We start from the raw sequence: 16,887 nt of genomic DNA, 5'->3' as shown, positions 1-16,887 counted from the left end.
AAAATTTATTTATTCAGTAGCATTAAGAAAATACATACTATCTAATCGATAGCTATTCTATAGCGATGTTATAATTCAATTTTATTATTTAAAAGGGTGGAAAAGAGCTTGTGTATCTATTTATTTATTGATCTAAGAAAACAAGACCGTTTATCCAAAATACTTAATTAAAAGGAACATTGTTAATCGTTATAATAGAATTAATAGTTAAACTGTAACTTAACGGTTCAAGAAAGTAATTTTAATAAAAAGAAATAAAATAGTATTCTTTATCACGTCATTTTATCTTTATTATTTTGAATCGAACAGAATAGAATTTTTGTGTTTTAATATTTAATTATGTTTATTAACAACTTTTTATTCATTTTTTGATTAATAATAAATTAAAAGAAAATTTTTGATTACTAAAAGATTAATTAATTAATTTGGTTCTTTATATTCTGAGAACTTTTTTTTATAAATACTTTTAATAATAGCGATTAACGGTAGAGTATTTTTATAATTAAAAAAATGTAGCAAATTAATAAATGTTAAAAAATTTATTAAAAAGTAAAAATATTTAATTATTTATTTATATTGATGAAAATTATTAATTTAATAATACATTTACAATTATCAGTGGCAGCTTGTAACTAAAATTAGGTGGGGGTGCTGCTCCAGAAAATTTTTTTCTGGGCCTTTTCAAGGTAGGGTTAAAGTTTTCTGTAAAATAAAAAAAACAATGAATCATAGAATAGCTGAAAGCAGGATAATAACCTAATTCTACATTTTATCGCATTCAAGAATATGATTTGTGCGCTTAAAAACCGTATTCTGTTGAACCGAATAAATAATAGAATGTGAAAACAGATAATATTTTTTAGCATCATTAGATAATAATTTAATAAAGTATCCGCTTAAAAAGATTATGGTCCAACGGTGCTTAATTTTAATTTCTAGGTTCACAGAAACAAATACATAATTAGGTTTTACTAACTACCTTCTTTTTCACCTTTCCAGTGTGTTTTTGGACAGATTTGGCAATCAAAGAGCCCTTGCTTTCCGCCATCTTCTGATCGCTACAGAAAAAACAGCTAAACCGCTTTCATATTCCTTCCTCTGACTAAACAAGAAAAGGGAACATGCAATGTTCCATACACACGTGGAGTAAAAAAAAAACTACCTTCCACCAGACGCCAGGGTCAACAATGCTGTGGCCGCAACAATGCTCTCTCTTCCTCACAGCCTTGTGTGCAGCTTCCTATCTGTGCATGCGCACAACAGCCAAAACTATGCTGCTGGAACTGTGAAGCGCACAGTTCCGTACAAAGATTTTTGTATTTTTTTCATTAACTGTGGGTGGGGGATGGCTACTGACATTAAGGTTAGGATTATATATTGTACAAGTATAAAGAAGGAATTAAAGAAAAAGGGACATTATGTTAAATGTTATTAATAATATCAAGTGAAAATAGGGGATGCTGTGGTTCCACAGTGCCTATACCAAGCAGCCACTGATGTATATTATAATATATTAATATTAACCTTTTTGTTTTGCTTAAAAAAGTATTTTCAATACGTAAATTAAACGCTTTAAAAACTTGTACACAACATCACATTCATTAGTATACGTTGGATTACATAAGAATGAAAAAATCTATCGATTATACTAACAGTAACAACACCACACCTGTTATCTAAACTGTACATTATAATGCTTAAATATTTAGAATGATTGTTAAATAGATAACATAAGGTTTTTTTTAATTCCATATTAAAAATATTTACATAATGTTACAAAAATTTATAAAACTTATTTAAATATTATAGTTCAATTTTATAAGAAAAAGAAAAATCATAAAAATTTACCTGATGTGGCAAATATTAATCGATATGATGATAATCATGACTTTCAGTACTAATCAAGTTCATATTACGTATAAAATATTTAAAGGGTAAGTCAGTTTTATTGAATTAAATCTCTGTAGAAATTGAAATATTTTGATTCTTTTACTTAATTTATTTATACATTTGTTATAATAATTTGATGAATAAGATACAAAGATATAAAATATAATTATTTTAAAAATGATAAAACTTCTCTTACAAAAAATAAAAATTACGGTTAACTGACATTCTATAATATTTCTCAGCCTGTCCCCTCCCCCCAAATTATAATAGTAGTGTAACTTACCTTAATTTTATTGCCCTGTGGTGGTAGAGGCCTTCAATTGCAGCCCACGATAACAACCAGGTTGATTCGTCTTCTTTCTTCTGATTCCTCAAACACGATCGACCAGCGCTTTTATGAATCATCCGGATATCAAGGTACAGACTTGTAGGTATCCGCCGGTATAGACTTGGCACCGGTGGATACGAAGCTGAAGAACTGCAAAGAAGGCCACTGTACCGCCGAACTGGATAATGATGCCTTCTTAAAACTAAAAGTTCAAATCAGGGTTTGCTGTTTTTTTACGATCATAGGCGATAATCCATTTTCATGAAACAACATGAAAATAATTAGAGGTATAAAAACATAGATTTATTCCAAACGTATTAAAATAATTCAAGTTGAAATTATTTCATACCCGTAATAATCGTATTTAAAAATAAGAAAAAATTATAAAAGATTTTATTATACGCTTTAAATAAATATCTGATTTACAGATTTAATTCACCGATTTTGAGCTTGCCCTGATTCAAACAAAACACATAATAAAAACAAAATAATATTGCAGAAGTATGTAGATGATGACTGAAGATCGCTGAAAGGATAAGGGCCAGGGTGGACTATACACCCCCCCTTAATGAAAAAGTATATAGTAAAAGTTAAAAAGAAATTAAATGATTTTCATTAATTACACTAATTCTAAAATTATTTTCTAGCTACCAATTAAATAAACTAATCTGAAAAATCTAAATTAAAAAAAAAAAAGCTTTAAAAGAGCAAACTTTATAATTAATTTTACTGTTAAATTTTAATTCGCTTAATAAAATCAGAGTAATATAACTAATAATGAGTTTTTATTAAAATTAAAATAAAAATGTTAAATGTAAATGAACTTCTAGTGAAAAGAAAAATTAAATGAACAGTCTAAATAATAAAAAAATTATAATTTTGAAAAAAAAAGAGTATTCCCCTCAGGTGGATAATCGGGAGGACTGATGCTGTTGATGCTGAAGCGATGAACTGAAGAAAATGTAGACTGTAGCTCGCTGGATGGGGTAAAGGGCCAAGGTGGAGTATCCCCCCTTTATTGAATAATAATAACAATAAGTTTAATTATTTTAAAAAATGTAATTGTTGTTAAATAAAAATTAATTATTAATCTATGTTCAAAAATCATTCTTTAAACAAATAAAAAATTACATCCCCTTAATCGAAATAAATTCCTCACATAATAAAATTAGGTTATTTCTTTAAAAAAATATAAAATAAAAGAACAATTTAAAATTGTGCATTTAAAAATATTTTTAACTTAAAACAAATATAAAAAAAAACTTTATTAAAGCAGTTATGTACTTTCATTAAAAATCAAAATTTATAAATACTATTAAAACTAGAAAATAAATAAAATTTAAAGAAAAATTATTTTAATATAAAAAGTACAATTTTGAAAAAAATGAGATGTTTCTTTTGGGTGGATAACAGGGTGGACTGCTGCTGATGGAACTGCTGTAGTCGGACCTGTAAAGAAACAGCACAAAAATATATATGGGTGTTAACATTAGTAACACCCATCTTATACCATTCGCGTATCCACATTTACGGTATATGCGTAACCCCGTATCGAAGAAAACGGCCGGTGTCCGACGCGGTTGAACGCGTACGCGTCGCGCACTCACTTATTGAAATATTACAACATATTTATGCTTCTTACATATCAGCTGAAGAAATTAATTATATGCAGAATATGTATAGCAATATCTGTAAGACCATAATTGTGTAATATTTCCTACAGATATATACATTTATATTCTGTAATCAGAGCGAATTTGTGTTTGCTGATATGTACTATTCCCTGCAAAGGCAGGAAACATTCAGTTATCCATTGACATTGTACAGTATACACCGCAAAGCAGAGCACAGATAATGGTACCTGATAGATGTTACGTACTCAAGTCTCAAGTACCAAACATTTATGCTGGTTACTGTTAATTCAACATTGAATTGTAATCTTATTACTATTCACCCTAACTTGAACATAAGACCAGAACAATATTATCATTTAAGTGGCTTTTACACTGAAAAATGCCGAGTTATAATGAAGTTAATTAAATTTAATGCACATGTATTTATAAAATTCATTACAATAAAGAGTAGTAGATATTATAATTGTCACAAGTTATATTCTTACGAGTGCCATATTTTCATAGTATATTACACAGAGAGTTCTTAATCAAAAATAAATTTATGATTTTATGGTTTCAACATTTCCAGTCATTCTAGAAGCTTTCACATACTGCTTCATGCTTTGCCACCCAAACCGTTTCAACCTTGTCCTCAAATAACAATCTCTACAATATGTTGTAAGAACAACTGAATTTTTATCGGAATATAATTTATCTATATAATCTAGAATAAGAACACAAATACTTTAAAAATGGAAGAATATTCTCTTCTGAAAATTACTAGGCGAGTAAAGATACAGGGCAATGTAATGTTTCACAAACGGTTAGTTTACTGGGTTAGAACGGTTGTAACTCTATGTTATTATTTAAATATCTAGAAAAAACATAAAACCCATACAATCTGTGATAAGAGGGAACAGTAAAATGATAATGTAGTAATAAAGTGACATGAAAAAAAAAGATTTAAAAAAATTATAAAATTTTACTGAATTTACACTCAGAATAATAAAGAAATCGACGTGATGTAAACAGGATAAACATTTTTGAAAAATATGTTCCTAAAGATTTGGAATCGATCGATTCCAGAACATAAATACATTAAATTGACCGTTAAAAAAGAATAAAAGGTAAAAATTTTGAGCTACAACAATAGGCTGAAGGTGATTCACAGTGAAAAGTAACATAAATTAAAGCACAATTTAATTATGAAGACGAAAAACAAAGTTTATTAACAGTAGCAAAAACGTTTTTATAATAATATCAATAGAAATAATTTATTCACCTCATCAGAATAGAATTGAACAAAAGAATATTCTTGCATTGGGGGTTGATAATACCATAAATACTGAAATATACTGGTAGGTTAAACTAGTGAACGTTATATTTGAAAGAATTACTGGCCTATACGATATAACAACTTCAATAATAGGATCTGGGTCAAAATAGATTCAAATATCATTAATTATTCTGAAACAAATACAACCGTTTAATTTGTACAATTATAAGTAATAGAATCATAATAAGAGAAGTTCATGGGAAAATTCTCAGAAGAATGTAAAATTAAAAATAGGAATAAAGCAAAGGGGTAGTTTATCGCTAATTCTTTTTAACCGTGTCTTAGAAAAATTAAGAGAACGGGAGAAAAAGATGAAAAAAATTGGTACACACCGTGAAATAAAACCGGTTGGAAGTTGAAAGTTCTTTGAATCAATTGCCAAAACTTTCCTAATGACACTGCAATTTTCTCAAAAAATCTCACACAGTAGGAGAACAAGTAAACGGTATAAAAGAAATCGCAGATAAAGTAGGGTTCAAAATTTCCTTCAATAAAGCATTACTGATAACCAATAACAAAAATTCAATTCAAAATGTGGAAAAATAAACAAAGTTAATAAATTTAAATATCTCTGAGAAATAATCCAAGTTAACGGTTTATATAAAGATGTCAGTCTGTTAAGAACAAGATGATGTTCTTGCATTTTATCTTTATTAAAGGATTCTACTGTGAGCAACTTAAAAAAAGAAAAAATATGATCCAAATAAGGGAAAAAAGAAAACGCCCCTCAAACTGTTTCTCATATAATTAATAACTAATTATCTTAACCTCAAACAATCAGATTTTAGTTAATTCTTTGAATACTTTGTCGATCGACAAATAAATTAACCAACAGTTAAGCTTAAACTTAATGACCTAAATTTAAATATATTATGGCAACATAAGTTTATACTATATGTATAGTATATATTATAGCAACATATATAATATACATAAAAATCGACCACCAGTTAGTTTGCTTATAAACTACCCAAATTAATTGCTAATGGTTAACAGTCAGTAAGTTAGTATATGATTAGTAGTTAAGACACAGATTTTTATAAACTACCCAAATTAATTGTTAATGGTTAATAGTTAAAAGTTAGTGTATATGATTACTAGTTAAGACAGGAGATAGTTAAGACACAGATTTTTTTATGTATATATTAATGTCACCAAAATTAAACAAAGTAAAACTTTTTTAAACATCAACAGAGAAAATATCAATCGGCAACTTTTCTCCAAAGAAATTAAAAATTTAATCTGATTGAGGGGTTAAAATTATAATTATTATTACTGTTACGTGTATGTTTTTATATAAACTATAATTTTAACTTATCCCTTTGTTTGTTATTATTATTATTGCATGGCCAAGTAAAGTAAAAGTTCTTTTTGTTTTTCACGAATGTCCTGATTCTTTTAGTAATCGTTTCATGTTTTATTGTACAATTTATATGTACTTATAAACCCTTCCTGCAAGTTAAAATTTTACAAATTTTAAGTAATTTTTACATATTGGTTAATATTTTTATTTTATTTTTCCACAATTAAATATTAATTGCCTTCTATTTGTAATTTTGGTTTGAATCAACATTCTCAGAGTATATAATCGACTATATACAAATAAACAAATTAAAAATACGAAGAAATTTAGGTACTCGGGTGAAGTTAACAGACCAAAAGAAATGGACAAGGGAACAAACATTGTCAGTACCAGTAAATTCTAACATCCTATGGCCTACCGAAGAACATATACAATATGAAACATATTACAAGGACGGGCAAGATCAGTTACTATACAACGGTAATCCAAACAGGAATTTTATATGGAGCCAAACGCATAGCTCTGAACAAAGGGGAATAGGTAAATTGGAACCTGCTGAAAGACTGATACAAGGAAAATCCTGGGGCCCACAAAAACTAACGACGGTTGGAAATTAAGGAAAAACGAGAAACTTTACTGGGAAATAAATGCATAAGCACCACATTAAGTTAAGACTGGCATTTTACAGACATCTGTCACGAATGAATATAAACAGGCTTACGAATAGAATTTTTGACAAGTGTAATGGTGAAAAAATGAGTATTAAGTGGTTCAAGCAAATTAAAGGGGACCTAAGGATAGCAAACATAAATGTGACGGATTTAAAGTACAGAAGGTTGCTTACAAAAAAAATCTTAGAATTGAATGGGATCCAGAAGGAGAAGAAAGAATACGGTAATCGAAAGCGGTCAAAAGAAAGAATTTGGACAGTGAAAGAATGAAGGAGTATTGGAGGGCTAAAAAACTAGCCGGTTAACTAATTTTTGTGATTCTACAGTGACCGGTGTTGAAAAAAATTGTTTAAAGATTTTATGAGAGGTGATGGTTAAAGTTGATTTGTATCATGTGACTTGCAATCGGTTTCTGTTTCAACTTTCTAGAAATATGGAACCGCATGAAAATTAAACATAAATAATTAATTAATTATTTAAAATGAGAAATAATTCATTTCATAATGATTAAGATCTCTTGTGATAAATGAATGAATATATCTGTTGATAATTAACATATGTAACAATAAAGCTGTGTAAAATTTTTTAACAGTTTTTTGAAAAAAAGTATATTATTTTCAGTCAAACAGTGGGTTTGAGGGGTTGAAATTGAATTTTCTTTACGTTTTGAGGTACGAGAAGTACTAAAATATCATTCACTTAAAATTTAAGTTCCTTATATACATTAGCGTACATCATTTTCATTGAAACTTAGATATGCTGTAGTAGTGTAACTGAAGTTGTGCGTGTGAAAATTTGATGAAGACCGGTTGAGTTATCGAACTTATGTAGTGCATTGTACTGTGAAAATCAGTGCATTTCAGACTGCGAAATAGCGAAGGTCTCATAAATGAAAAGTTTGTCAAAACTGTGCGAGAATTCATTCTAATTACAGAAGTTTATTGTTTGAAATGTTTGGAGATGTTGTGTATGTGTAAGTATGATTTTTTTTTGTTAAGATTGCTAGATATCACAATCAGATTTTAATTAACTGAAAATTACTTTTAAAAATCATGAAAAAATTATAGAAGTATAGATTAAATAGTAAGGTCACTTTTGTGTATGTAAAAAGCCTTACAACTTATTTATGTCCTATTTGAATTCCATATTACTAAAATAATATTAGATGAAAAATAATCTGTAAACATGTACAAAAGAATACGTGTAAAACACTACCGATGGTAAATAAATGTAATATTACTGCTAATAACAACTGAATTCATTTTGTTATCTAGGATCTACAAGTGATCTTAGAACTAATGAAAGCATAATATTACTGCCAACTTATAGCATAGTATTCTACTGGTCTTATTCCATCATTCTAATAAACATTATCTAATTTAAAAATTTTAATTAAAACAGTTACTTAAAAAATTCCAGTAATAACTGGTTTTAATTTTAAACCGATGCATTTTTGATTAAATTCATTGAATAATTACATTTTTTCTTTTTTTTGTTTCTTGAGGAAATGAACTAGCCATTACCCCAAAAATGTCTTAAGCTATAGATGCAAATTAAAATTTAAAGCAGCAGTTTATTCACAACAGCCTTGATATGAAAGCCGTCTATGTAAACTGGTGCATTACCTCAACTGAAATAGTCAGTATATGCAATAATCCTTGGTGCATTTTTTTTTATTAATTATTTCAACAATAATTAATTTTTCTGCATACACCTTTTTTTCAGTATATGTCATAATCCCTAATGCTGCATGCACTTTTCTATTAATTATTTAAACAATAATTAATCTTTCTGCATATACCTTTTTTTCAGTATATGTCATAATCCCTAATGCTGCATGCACTTCTCTATTAATTATTTAAACAATAATTAATCTTTCTGCATATACCTTTGTTTTCAGTATATGTCATAATCCCTAATGCATGCACTTTTCTATTAATTATTTAAACAATAATTAATCTTTCTGCATATACCTTTTTTTTTTCAGTATATGTCATAATCCCTAATGCTGCATGCACTTTTCTATTAATTATTTAAACAATAATTAATCTTTCTGCATATACCTTTGTTTTCAGTATATGTCATAATCCCTAATGCATGCACTTTCTATTAATTATTTAAACAATAATTAATCTTTCTGCATATACCTTTTTTTTCAGTATATGCCATAATCCCTAATATGCACTTTTCTATTAATTATTTAATAATAATTAATCTTTCTGCATATACCTTTGTTTTCAGTATATGCCACAAACCCTAATGCATGCACTTTTCTATTAATTATTTAAACAATAATTAATCTTTCTGCATATACCTTTTTTTGTAGTATATGTAACAATCTTTGGCGTACACATTTTTTATTATAAATAATTTAATTAATAAATTGATAAACATTTTACCAATAAATTAATAGATTGTAGAACTATTTTTCAATAAACTGCATTGCATAATCTTCACCTAATTTAGGCTGTAGCAAATTTCAACTGATTGCATCATCTTTTTTTTAAATTGTAGGAATTCATTTTATTTTTAAAAATATAAATCACGGTATGTAGAGCAAACAGCAGTAATTGAACAAATAAAAAATTATTAGAATTTGCAATTTATAAAAAACCAAAATGTTGCCATGAAAGCATGGACAAAAGACTACAGACTTGAAACAATTTTTTATTAAAAAAAATATATCTAATTTAAAAAAAGAAAAAAATCATATTAACATATAAATGTCATAGCAATAAATATTATATTAAATACAATTTAAATGATTTATCTATTTCATAAAAATCAATTTTCTAATTTTTTAACATTACAAAGTCTAAAGCACGTGGCTTTATAATAAATCAGTAACCAGTCAAAATTGAATATTAATTTATATAATGAATTTAAATACTTAACAACTATTATTCCTCGCATAAATATGCTGCTTTTCAATAAGTTTACCCTAATTTTACCTTAAATCCAGGAAAATAACTTTTTAAGCTAATATCAAACGACGTGTTTTCCGTTCTGTTATACGACGTTAAATGCACATGTTTTAACAGGTTTGTGGGTTCTACAAAAGATTTGAGTCTGGTAATAATCATCCGCGGTCATCTGTCTTTGTTTATTAGATTATTTTAAAAAAATATGTTTATAACTTTTAAATAAATAATATTTGTAAATAAAACTAAATAATATATATTAATTAATGTCTTAATTACAATCAGTTAATAGTTAAAATTATTTACTTCTTTATACAATTAGGTACTATTTTAAATACAGATCTCTTTATTTAAATTTAAGTTGGCAAAATGAGAGACCGTTGTTTTTGTTATCGGTTTTACTTAACGTGTATAATTATGTGTAACATGATTTTTTTTTACAATAGAAAATTTATTAAATAAAGTTACAAATATAAATAACAAACAACATTAAATAAAAATATTTTCAAAATATACATCTTTAGAAGAAATCCCGTAATCGGTTTAGTCTGATAACCTCATATGCTTCGTGATAATCAAATCATATGTTTCGCGATTTCTAATTTACTTAAACCGTTTTGTCTACCTAACCTACACAAGATAGGTAAATTTACTTATATGAAAAACTGTGTTCATAAAGGTATTAAATTCTTATTGTGTTATTTTAAATTAATTAGTTATAGTTAAGCTTAAGTATATCAAAAATTAATTAGATTACAAATAATCTTTTTAGTTTTAATGTAGTGAGGTTATATTACTTTTTTCTTCACTTGTGTGTAACTACTCGTGACAGTGTTAAAAAAACTGCTGAAAAATTGATTTTATCGTGCGGTTGATACACACAACCAAAAAATTACGGAATCAGAGATTTATAGGGGGGTAAAAATTAATCCACTTTCATGGAATGAATACAGTATGTGGTTTCCAATATGACATTATTTTAGAAACGTCTTTCATTGAAACTGTTCCGAAATCGACGATTTTTTTTTAATCGATTATCGTAGATTTTTATATTAAAAAAATATCGTTACATCGTGTCCTCTTAACCTTCATTATATATGTTACCGCCCTCAGTAAAAATTTAAATTACTATTTTTTGAATTTATTTGTAAAGTTATTTTGTAATTTTGATCTGTAATACAAGATGTTTCTGTATTTTAGGTTAATAATATGCAACCTAATCTATTTGTCGGCCTCCGTGGCGCGAGTGGTAGCGTCTCGGCCTTTCATCCGGAGGTCCCAGCTTCGAACCCGGTCAGGCATGGCATTTTCACACGTGCTACAAATTGTTCATCTCATCCTTTGAAGCGATAACTTAACTGTGGACCCGAAGGTAAAAAAAAATAATCTATTTACACGTTTCATTAGTATGTAACCTCTGATGTCATTTTTTATACATTTAGCTTCAATTATTGTAATATACGTATAAAATAAAACAGATTGTTAAATTACGGGTTAATATTAATTTTGTTATAGGAAACAGTGTGAAAATAATAATTGCGAGAAGATAGTACTGTCGGATAAAACGTTATGGGTTCGATTTCGGGTTACGATTGACATTATATTATCATAATTCATAACGTGAAAAAAGCAATTTAAAAAAAATGCGCGTGATAGTGAGCGGTTAACTCGCGTGGTGCGAGTGATAGCGTCTCGGCCTTTCATCCAGAGGTCGCGAGTTCGAATCCCGGTCAGGCGTGATATTTTCTCACGCTATAAAATTGCTATTTCATCTCATTCTGTGAAGCGATACATAACGGTGTGCCCGGAGGAAAAGAAAATAATAATGCGGATATTCTGGATGTTGTCATTGCGAGTAAAATAAATTTTAAAAAACCGATTATAAATGTTCGTTTAATTCATGTCGGATAACTTTATAAATCATCGTACATCGACGGAACTGCTTGCCGACGCGCTGTCTACAATTTACTTTGCTATGTGAGTCACCCTCTCCAATCGCCGCCAGACCAGTCCTTGATCAAGGTTAAACTACTAGCGCTGTGCGGAACACCCGTTTGTGTAAAGTACATTTTAACAAAAATAATAATTAACGAATAAATACGCGTACTTACAAGATAAATACGTAAAAGATACTTTTTTATGGGATATAATTTATTTCAATATATTGAAATAAGAAAATAAATTTAATTATAAATATAATTAACAAACTTAATCTACGCTCGCTTCGCTCGCTAGTCAAGGTTAGCGAGTGTAGGTTAAGTTTGGTTAAATTACATTGTTTCAGTTTTCCCTAAACTTTTCTCTCCTTTCTTTGGTCCAGTCATCGTGTTTCATTTTCTGTTTCTTTGGAAATGTAGATTCAATCTGCTAGTTTTCTGAAAGAATTCATCAAAAATTATTTCTTTGGAAATATTTAATAATTCGAGTTCTTCAATTGAGAATTTCAATCGATTCTCATCGAGAACTTGCTTATTTGATTTTCTTTTTTCAAAAAAAAGTTACATATTTGTTTTATTAATTTAGTTTCATCCATTGAGTTTTCGCAGTAGAGTTTTCTTAAAATAATTTTTTCGACAATTACTAGATTTTCCTAGAAGTTCTGTATTTTTTTTTGCAGAAACTAGTTTTTTAGATTTTTACGTTATTTATTCTCAAATTATCTATGGTGGAAATATATCTTTTAAAACTCAGCTCTATCAAACCAGCTGATATTTTTAATTTAAAATTTTCAATTTTTATCTTCAGCAAATAACTGTTTTTTATTGGCTTTTAAAATTAACTCGGGTACTACTTTAATCTAAAAGAAAAAATCAGATTTTTAGATTTTCTCATGTTTTACAACCAGACATAAAGTGTCAATCGCTTCTGAAAACAGTAACAATTCTCAAAAATACTTTCTTTTTTTAAATCAAAAATATCCCATGTAAGTATATTCCAACTAGTAGTATTTCAATTACAATAAATAGAATTCAATTGAGAATTAGACAAATTTAAGTGAAACTTATGAAAAATCTATATTTTTGTTTTCCTTTTGAAAACTCATATTTTATTTTTGGTTAATTGAAACCCAACCGCTAAAGAACATCAATATCCACGATCTAGTACAAATACATATAAAAATAACTGGCTTTACTAGGACTTGACCGCTGGAACTCTCGAATTCTAAATCAACTGATTTGGGAAGACGCGTTCTCCACCAAACAACAAAATAATTATCGTGTTATATTTTCATTAGTTTCATTCATACTGTACAATCTACAGTAATAGTAGCATTATATTATGAACTTTGTAGACTTAACAAAGTAAATTGTTATACTGGACGAGACATAAAATAAAAACACAAATATCAGAATTGATAATTATTAATTTTATTATAATAATCAAACAAAATGTTAATATTTTATCAAATACAATCGTAATACATTACAGTACTGAAAAAGTTCAAAGGAATAACATAAACAGTAGTAAATATAATAAAATATTAAAATGGAAATAATTACAATAAAAAATTGAAACTAAATGTAAACCAGCCTAAATGTACTTACGGTAGATTTCATCAATACAAGGAGTTAAATTAAGAGCCGGTTGCGAAGGACACAATGGACAATAATATTGGGATTCTTTTTTGTTGCATGCGCACTCGAAATTCATCGGTTTCCATTTGCTGTGAAATATGAATTGGGGTCTTGCCAATGCCTCTATAAACTGCTAGTTCCAGCCTTATTTTCTATCGGTTAATACAGATTAATTTTTAATAAGAAGTCAGTAATGATGTTCTTACACTTTATTTCACCTCATCTATCCCACAGCTGATACAATTTTTAATAAAAAAAAAACTAACACAATTGACTAGAAAAATGCTGTAAGAGTCCATTGAACATTAAAAACATGAATTGTAGCGGTTATAATATTTGTAATCCATTGTACACCGAATAAGTATGAAAGACTGATTAACCGGTCAAGCAGACAAATGTAACTTTTACTAAGAAACATACCCGAGTCCAGATTAAATATGGAGAGGGAGAAATTATACATACTTGTATATTACAACAATTATAACTTCAATAAAGAAATGTAAATTTGATCGGCTGATAAAAGGTAATGGCATCCAGGAAAGATGATAAAGACGATTATTCCCTTAATACCAATGTCGGTGATAGAAGGGATGAAGATTTAATTTGCAAAACCTTCATTCATTTCCTTTAAATTTACAGTTATTAGTAGTTTGGCTAAAAACTTTAATTCTTTGATTAAATTTTTTTTGTTGAAACTTTTTCAGAATTTCGAATGTAATCTCAGAGCCATTCCAAATAGGTTATTTAGTGAAAAAACATTGCTCTACATAATTTGTATATCTTTTCTTAAGTTTTATAGACAGTGTGATAAAATTGTATCGAAAAAAGTTGTTTACCGGTGGAAAGTATAGTTTACAAATCCCAAAGCTAACCTACTTGTAAAAAATCTTAACTGCAACCTTATGAAAAAAAAAGGTGAAGATAAATCTAAATAAAAACTATATCCTTACTTCCATTAAACCTAAGGCATTTAAGATGTAATTAGTCCTGATATATTAGATGGAATGGAAAGAGAGATAAATAAAAGAACTCAAAGCTTAGCCTACTTGTCAAAAATCTGAAATTTAACCTTAGCTGCAAAAATAAAGGTGAAAATAAACCTAAATAAAAAACTTTATCCTTGCTTCAGTAGAACCTTACATATTGAGAATGAAACAGATCTAATCGGGCCTGATATTAGACAGAATGAAAAGAGAGATAAATAAAAGAATAATGCCAGAAACAAGTTATAATGAAACAAGTCCTCTGAATAAGAGAATTCTATGTTGAAAGAAGAGTCGATTAATTTGAGATCCACATGTATTTCAGTGGTGTTTTTCTAAAGTGAAACCTTGACATTGAGTTCAACAGATTGCAAGCTCAAGAGATGTGACAGCAGAATAATGATTAGTTAAGACTAGGGAGGACGGCATACAGAATCTTAATACAGAGTGTTAACAATAATTACCGTATTCAAAAATTGAAAGAATCAGAACGACTAAAATTACTCAAACATCTTTTATAAATGATTAAGCAAAGATACTTCAACCGATAACATGATTGATTAGTAATGCTATCAGTTTTATTTCTAAAAATTATATTAAAATTAATGTTAACTTGAAATACAGACTAAGTTAGTCTAACATTTTTTTCTCAGCCATTTGAAAAAATTTCATTCTTACTAATCTATATTAAAAATGACAGATTAATAAAGCTCAGGCGACTGAATATGAAATGACATTCCAATCAATAAGGTGTTGCATTGAAGTAGGTGAATCTAAATTATCATTTCTGTATTTTATTTTTAAAAAACATAAAATTTTTTTTTGAATTCAGTAATTTCATACGTTAACTAATAAAATTCATTGAAGAAATGCCTTTTTGTTTTATTTTTGTAGTGGATAGTCACATCTTCATATTCATAATTAAATATACATAACCATGAAAAGCAATAAAATTTAATGAAGGAAAAAAATTCATTTTTTTCTGTAATGTTCTTTCTTATTCCTGTTTAGGCATTACTTCAGAGGGTGATATGTGTGTTTAAGCGAAGTGTAATCTTGTACAGTTTCAGTTCAACCATTCCTTAGATGTGCGGCTTGAAATCCAACCACCAAAGAACACCAGTATCCATGATCTAGTTAGTATTCAAATATATACAAAAGTAACTGCCTTTACTAGGATTTGAACGCTGGAACTCTCTAAATCAACTTCAACTAAATCTAAATCAACTTATTTGGGAAGATGTGTTCACCACTAGACCAACCTGGTGGGTTTTCTGTAATGTTAGTTTAATTTGAAATTATGTAGTGTTACATATGAAGTTGTAATTGACCGATTGCATGCATCAACGTGTTTATCTCGGTATATAAAAATGTTTAATTTTACGTAAGAATATATATACATAAAAATAGAGGTACTTTTGCGGTGATCACATTTAATATGAATACAAACATAACCTCACAAATTGGTGAGTTTAAAAGAGCGAAATTCTTGGTTCATATTTCTAGGTAGTATTTTTTTTAAATGCTAGGAATACGATGTTAAAAATAAAAATTCAACAGTTTTTTCTAAAGTATACATTTTCCATATTTATACATGTATTTTCTTTTAATTTAACAATATTTTTGTACGGCAGGTATTTTAATTTAAATAAAGTAAAATTTTCAGAATTTGTTTCATTAATTTAAATATAAAAGAAATCAGTAAATCCTTAATACGCTAATCTGTAACTTACCGATTCTTTTATTACACAAATCTTTTTTGCATAAATTTTTTTCCCAGGCCCGCAGGAACTGAGGGAAAATAAATGTAGACTTATATTTCAGGAAACAACAAGAAAATGGAGAGGAGGAATTCTGGCTGACCCGTAGTTAAAAATAAAGGAAAAACTTAAACAATATTTAGGACATTGTTTGTAGAATACTGAATCTGTATTCTAATACTGGAAAAATCAATATTCTAGTATCGAGTTGGGATTCTAAGTACAAATATTAAAATGTGAGATCTGCTAATTAGCTTTGTGAATGTAGAACTATTAAGACTTGGCTTGTCTTTTGGTCTCTACTCGACTAGAGGAATCCTACACGTGTAAATTATTCTTTTATAAAATGGCAAAAAAAAAGCGATTACATTTTTCTGGGACCCAAATTATTGTATTACTATTATTTTAAGGTCGATATACAAGAAATTAAAACACAGACTTTGCACATAAAAATTAAAGATTCAGTTGCTACTGATGGAATTCCTTTCTCAATACTTAGTCATAAAC

The sequence above is a fragment of the Lycorma delicatula genome, chromosome 4, assembly GCF_047948215.1.
Source record: "Lycorma delicatula isolate Av1 chromosome 4, ASM4794821v1, whole genome shotgun sequence".
In the NCBI taxonomy this organism is placed as follows: domain Eukaryota; kingdom Metazoa; phylum Arthropoda; class Insecta; order Hemiptera; family Fulgoridae; genus Lycorma; species Lycorma delicatula.
The sequence above is the reverse complement of the archived record's forward strand: the minus strand, read 5'-3'. Positions refer to the sequence as shown.